At 39.4% G+C, this 6,873-nt stretch overlaps 1 protein-coding gene across 5 annotated transcripts in view; it reads left to right on the top strand.

The window, feature by feature from the left end:
* LOC106525812 (receptor tyrosine-protein kinase erbB-4) overlaps positions 1 to 6,873 on the top strand; it is a 513,565-nt gene that overhangs the window by 166,894 nt on the left and 339,798 nt on the right. The window lies entirely within an intron of this gene.

Below are 6,873 nucleotides of genomic sequence, written 5' to 3'. Positions count from 1 at the left end.
GTGTGTGGGTGTGTGTGTGTGTGTGTGTGTGTGTGTGATCCACACACAGATGGGGAAAATCGCATCATTCTGCTGTGACTGAAGGCAACCAAAGTCCAAAGACAGATGGTCTAATTGATGCCTATTAAGTATAGAAACTCAAACATGTCAGTTCACCCTATCACTGTGAGTTAAAGTGGGTGAATGAAGCTTAATGCCAGCTTTTAATATGGTCAGTTTTTCAGAAATTTAACCAAGTAGCTCATCAGATTATATGTTTAAACCTTCAGCAAGGATCTAATTTAATTTAAACATAAGCTTTAGCATTTATGAAATGCAATTTGAGCTCTAAATTGGTATTATGAAATTGTCCTGTTACGAGGACAACAATAAATAGACTTGAGTGGGGAAAAAATTGTTTAAGAAGTCATATTCTTAGGTGAGAATTTGACTTAAATCTGCTAATGGGTTAAGCAGTTTTAAGTTTTGTCCATTATTGTCTATTTCAGAAAGTGAATTGTTGCATATTTTTTATTTGTTGAATGTTGTAAAGAAATATACATGTAGTGTTGTCATTGTGCATTCCTATTCAGTTATGAAATCTGTGCTCTGCATGTAACCAATCACGAGATGGACAGCTATGCAGGAGCAGTGACGATTTAGGTGTTTTGCTCAAAGACACCATATGGGCATGGCAGGGAATTGAACCTGAGTCTTTCCTGTCCCAAGTCTGCTGCCCTATCACCTGACTGTCTCGCAGAGATCATTTCCTGAGTTTATGGGAATTCTCTGTGAGAGAGTCACTTCTGCCCAGCAAAGGATTCTGGGTAAACTTGTGGGAATTATATGTGCAGATTTCTGTCTATGATGTTTCTTAGTGTGGAAATTAATATTTCTTAATTTCAACTCTCTGATATTTACTGTAAACTGGAACCATGAGTCCCCGGTTCTCAACTGGATTGCTTTCCCCGTTTCTAACGGTTAAACATAAATCTGCGTTTTGAGCTTGTTGAATTTGTTAAATTCCATTAGTGTTTCCACAGTAACCTCAGCGTTTATCCCGTGTGACCTATGGCCTGGAAAAGTTAGGTTCCTTTATGTGCGTGCACAACAAAATTAGCTATTCAAAATGGCTACCACAGCACTGGAATCATCGGCAACCCAGACTAACGGCACACATGTCAACTTGTACGGGCTGTCCGTAAGTTATAAGGATTTTACATCATTTTGCAGGTATACGGACGTATAGAGAAATCTCACGGACTTTTTCAAGTCTTACGGATTTTCTCAAAACCTCATTTTCAAATTTATCTAACATGTCAAAGCCTATAGGATGATTTAAAAAACAATAAATAACATCAAACAGCCATCTTCCAACCTGTTCTGCCGCTAGAAATAAGTTTAGAACTTTTTCCTCTCTCTTCTCCTCCTGCTTCGCAGCAGGCACTTTCATGTCCGCAGCCGACAGACCCCCTACCCCCGCGGGTGTGAGTTGTACGGATTTTTTGCAAAATTTATGGATTTTTTAAGGCTTTTTATACCGGTAAACGTCCGAAGAGGTTGACATGTATGCAACGGATCACTTGAGACCTTGGTTTAAAACTCCAGCAGGCAAGGCATTGTGAGAAAAGCATTCCAAAATTTTTGCCAGTTAAATAATTACCGTATTTATTAAAGTATAATACGTAAAATTTAATCCACAAAATCATCCATAAAGTTGGGGGGGTAGTACTATACTCGGATAAATATTTTTACTTATGTATTTTAACTGTAATTTTGGCTTCATTCACAAAATGCATGAGTCCACAAATGAGACCACGACGTAAAAAGCAGTTGAAACGAGCTCACCTCTGACACTCCTCTGTGCTTCAGAGTGAGATAGTAACAGATCCAGGCAGACAACATGATGTAAAAAAAGGGAAAAAGTATTCCAGCACCTTAGTAATGATAACGAACTAATGACATTAGCGTGTGACCGAGCCGCTCCTCAAACAACAACAAACACATGTTCGTCTGTAATGGCTGCCTTCTACCGGTGTTCTGAAAAAGTTTGTATCCCTGAAAAAACGTTTCTCCACCAGAGGGGGCGCTCACGAGTAGGAAGTAATCTCCTTTTCCCTCAGAAGATGGTCCAAATCTCATGTGAAGTCTCTGACTTTTGTGTTGGTGCATCCTGGTGGACTGTGTGTAAAATACCAGAATTCATATGATGCTGCTACAGCTGATATATATTTGTTGTCAAAATACCTTTAAGTACATATGTTGTTAAAATAAAATGAACAGTCCAATGATCATTTTACTGATATGTATAAAGTCTGCAAAGGCTGAAAAATCTTGAAGTCTGTATGAAATTGGAGGTAGTTTGAGGATAAAATTTTCTATGCTTTTTAAGCTAAAAAAAAGTGGGGGTTGTATTATACATGAGATCGTATTTTACACGAATAAATACGATAGTTTTTACCCAAATATCATGTGTGAGAATAAAACTGTTAAAATGTTGTTAAAATCAGTATAATTTATTGGACCATTCTGGAAGCGTCAAACACGTGTTGTCAGTTTGTCATTCTCCTGTCTGACAGGAGTTATTAAAGTACGTGTCAAAACGACATGCTTGAGAAGAGCCAAAAACTCTAAACGGGTCCTGGAAAGATTCCTGTGCGGAAATGACAAATTGAAGGTCATTTTAATGCCTAATTGCTCTTGGCGCTCCTGATGTTTTGCTCTTCAATCTGAGACATCCCATCACACACCAGCCTGACCTCTTCATCGTGTAATTTAATTGCGCATGCATTTTTTTCCTCTGCTGCCACGCACAGGTGAGCTGCCTGAGCTGAACTGCTGATGAAACATGAGATTCTTTCTCGCTGTCGTCGTAAGAAAGTTACCCACCCCCACCCCCGGTCGGAGCCTTTCCTGGGCTCCCAGGCGTCTTTGTGCAGAGAGACGATAATGCCATGTGTCGTAGGCTTATTCAGGCTCAAAGTAATGTCATTTGCAGTGTTTTCATCTCTGCCTTCAGCCCTCACTCCATAAAGCTAATCACAGTGTTTGGCTTCTGGTTCGGGAAGGGCAAAAGAGGAAGACTGGGGGTGGGTGGGGGGACTGGGAGCTAAACAGTGGCTAATGGCATTTTAAAGGGTGCGGGGACCACTCCCATTACTTATAATAATGAAAAGCTAATGCAAACATGTTGTGTGAGGCTCAGACCCATGTGCGCAGCTAAATCAGCAGGCATTTCCTATATAGATGGATAGACGGCTGGATAATTTCTCAACTTGATGCAGTTAAAAAACCATTCAGCGCTTTTGACTGTGAAATCTTTCCTCTGGGTGATATCATGCAGAGGACACCGAGCCCTCATTGAGTTAATTAAACCTCAGCGAAATGATGTAAAAGAATAAAGTCTGAGACCCCGCCGAGTGATGCCGCTTGAAATAAAAAAAAAAAAGGCAATTTTCAAGTTATAAAGTTGTTTCATGCACTGAAAAAAGGGGGTTTCATAGGAATTCAAATAAAATCGTAACAGGCCAGACATCTCATAAAGTGAATAGCTTTTTGAAACCCTAAACTGTGGAGTCATATTATCCATCTGAAAGACAAAAACTCTTGAAATAGAATCGTGTTTTTGTGGCGCTTGGCCTTACAAGTACCTGCTTTTTACAAAAATAAATAAATAAAAAAATTCTTTTGAAAGATGACATTTAAATATGAAAAGATGCTTCAGCTTGTTAAAGGGCTATGATTTCTTTTCAGAGATTAAATATAGCAATTACTGTACATCTAAAATAACAGATTTGAGACACTCATGGGTGCTTGCTCAATTTTCTAAGTCTTCTCCCTATTTCTTAACATCTACTTGTATATTTCTTTACAAACACCATCTTTTCCAAATGGAGTAAGCAGTTTTGTGTAAACAATCTTTCAAAACTGGGTGAAGTGTCCAGAGAGAGTGGGGGGGGGGGGGGGGACGAGCACAGTGACTCTTCGTCTGGCTGTTAGCATTCTTCTCTTTGCCAAATAATAGATCTGTGTTCCCCAGTTTCTGTCTTAATACACTCAAACTGCAATGCAGCTCTGTGTTTTCTTCTTTTTGTAAAAAAAAAATCTGTTTTCTAGAAGTGACCTCGCTGCAGCTTATTATGCAGGGTTCTTACAGCTAAGATCACTTCCCTTCGGCATTACATCACAGTGTTTTAGAAGAACAAGTTTTAGCAAAACAGAAAAAAAAAACATGTCTGATCAACATTGCTTATGCAAATGAGTTCATTTGAACCAAGTGTTAGAAGGAGGGTCAGACTAATGATAGAAGTCTGACAGCTGACTAGGTGGTTGAGATTAGCTGATTTCAAAGAACATGAAGTGAATGTTTCGATGTGCAGCGTATCTTACATTAATGAGAAAAATCTCACTTTGCAACCATTCAAAGTACCGCAGTTATTTTCTTCTTATTACAAACTGCTGTTTCCTCGATTCAGTTCCGTTTATTTTAATAGCACAAATTTACAATAAGTCATGTATGCAGTGGCGGAGCCAGACATTTTTCTCAGGGTTGGCCAGGAAACATACATAAAATTTTACTTGAAATTTTCTGCAGATCTTTGTGTTTTGATAATGATGACCTTCAACTGCATGTTTAAAACTAATATTAATAACTTTACCCAATGAACAGGTGCAATATTGATAACCGCCAACAGTGAATTTAGAGGGGTGTTTCACTTTTTCTGACTTAGTGATAGGTCTACTCCTAACCAAAAGGGACAGAGCACCATGCAGCCTTCAGAACAGAAAATGACACTGTGTTATGATGACAAAAATATATATAACAAAAACATTTGTGACCATAAGTCAGATTACAGGCATATGTTCTGTATATAAAGAAAACCATTATTTCCTTTTCATTACTCTTCTTCAGTGATAGAGCTTGGGGATGTTTTGAACTGTTAAACACTGCCACCAACTGTTCAGGAGGATTATTACACCCCTAAAGGTTGTTTCACTGTGGAAGCGGGGTGTACAGCAGGGTGGCCAATGAGGTGGCCAAAGATTTGTCTGTGGTGGCCATGGTCACCCCTGGTTCCGCCCCTGCATATATGACCCATACATCAGGACACTAAACAAAATAAACCAAACAATCTACATCTAAATGCTAACTTAGCCAGGTCATACCAGTTAGCAAATTCAGACTTTTAGAATAAACCCTCGAACAAAGGAGTTCAAGTATCTGGGTGTCTTGTTCACGAGTGATGATAGGATGTAGTGGGAGATGGATCCACAGAATTGAGCCTCATCCTCAGTAATGAAGGTGTTGATTCGATCAATTGTGGCAAAGAAAGAGCCGAAAGGCAAAGGTCTCAATTTACTGCTCTGTTTATATTCCACCCCACACCTATGGTCATGAGGAATGGATCATCAAGAATAATTCAAGGGATTGAAATGAGCATCCTTCATAGGGTGACTGGGCTCAGCCTTAGAGAAAGGGTGAGGAGCTCCGTCCTCTGTGGGGAGCACCGAGTAGAGCTGCTGCTTCATCAAACGTAGTTGGTTCAGGCATCTGATTAGGATGGCCCCTAGACCTTTAGAGGTGTTTTGAGAATGTCCAACTGATAGGAGGCCCCGGGACAGATGGTGCGTTCCATTTACATCGTATTCTGGAACTGGTAAGTAGTAGTGATGTAATTTTCCAACAAACTGTATGAAATCCAGTCAGCCAACAGGTGACTAGGTTGCTGTCAAAAAGCAACTAGTTTGTTGCCACTAAACTAGCTACAACATTGGTACAATGTAAACAATGACAAAAAAAGAGTTCTACTACTTACGTCATGCAAATAAACATTGATTTTAAAACGTACAGTATGCATAGAAAATGCACTACTTGTACGAGTGATTAAACATGCAGAAAAACATCATGAACAATAATTAACAGTAAAAGTTTGTTAACTTTCTAAAACTGCAAGTAGCCGCCATCTTGACTAAGAAACTGGGGGTAGTCACTGTGACTACCACTATATGAATGGGATTTACCACTGGAGGGGGTGTTCCAGTTTCAATTTACGAATGGGAGCAAGAAAATTTCCACTTCGCAGTGCTCCTGGAACGCACTAAGACCAAGAATTTGCTGGAGAGATTGTGTCTTCTCTGGCCTGGGAATGCCTCAGCATCCCCTAGGATGAGCTGGGAAATGTTCCTGGGGAAAGGGATGTCTAGGTTTCTTTCCTGGACCTGTTGCATTTGTGACCCAACATCGATAATTTAAGTAAGTGGAAAGGAGAATAAACCCCGAGTAAAAATTCGTATAAACCAAATGCAGCCTTCAAAACCCTGAAAACTTGCATCATTCAAAGATTTACCATCTAATTTAACAGCCATTATCTTCAGCTTACTCAGACTTTGAAGGGCATGGCCTCAATGAGCTGTGGTTTATGTAGTCTGCAATCATTGAACTGAGACACAACTTGTGACCTCCCCACCATAAGCTCGTCCATTTTGATGCTCAGTGTGTACATGTTGGAAATAAATATTCCAGGTAGCTGTGGGTGCAGTCAACACAACCATGTCCATTTGTAGGAGGACCAAACAGAAGCAGCAGTCCCTGTAGAGGCCCAGTCAGACATTATCAATGAACAGATCAAAATGATAATTATTCTAAATCTTGGTTTAATTTTTATTGTATTTACATTATAAATAAATTAAATACACTCACATTTTAAAAGTAAAACTCCTGTCAAATAACCACAAGACATGATTATGACAATTTTTTATATTGTAACCTGCCCATAACAATTATTTGAACAAACGGTCAGTCAACAGACCACTCAGGCTTATCAACACAAAAAAAATACTGTGTGTGTGTGTGTGTGTGTGTGTGTGTGTGTGTGTGTGTGTGTGTGTGTGTGT

Source organism: Austrofundulus limnaeus, unplaced genomic scaffold, assembly GCF_001266775.1.
Source record: "Austrofundulus limnaeus strain Quisiro unplaced genomic scaffold, Austrofundulus_limnaeus-1.0 Scaffold242, whole genome shotgun sequence".
Taxonomy (NCBI): domain Eukaryota; kingdom Metazoa; phylum Chordata; class Actinopteri; order Cyprinodontiformes; family Rivulidae; genus Austrofundulus; species Austrofundulus limnaeus.
Note: the sequence above shows the minus strand (reverse complement) of the source record. Positions and strands in the feature narration are given on the sequence as shown.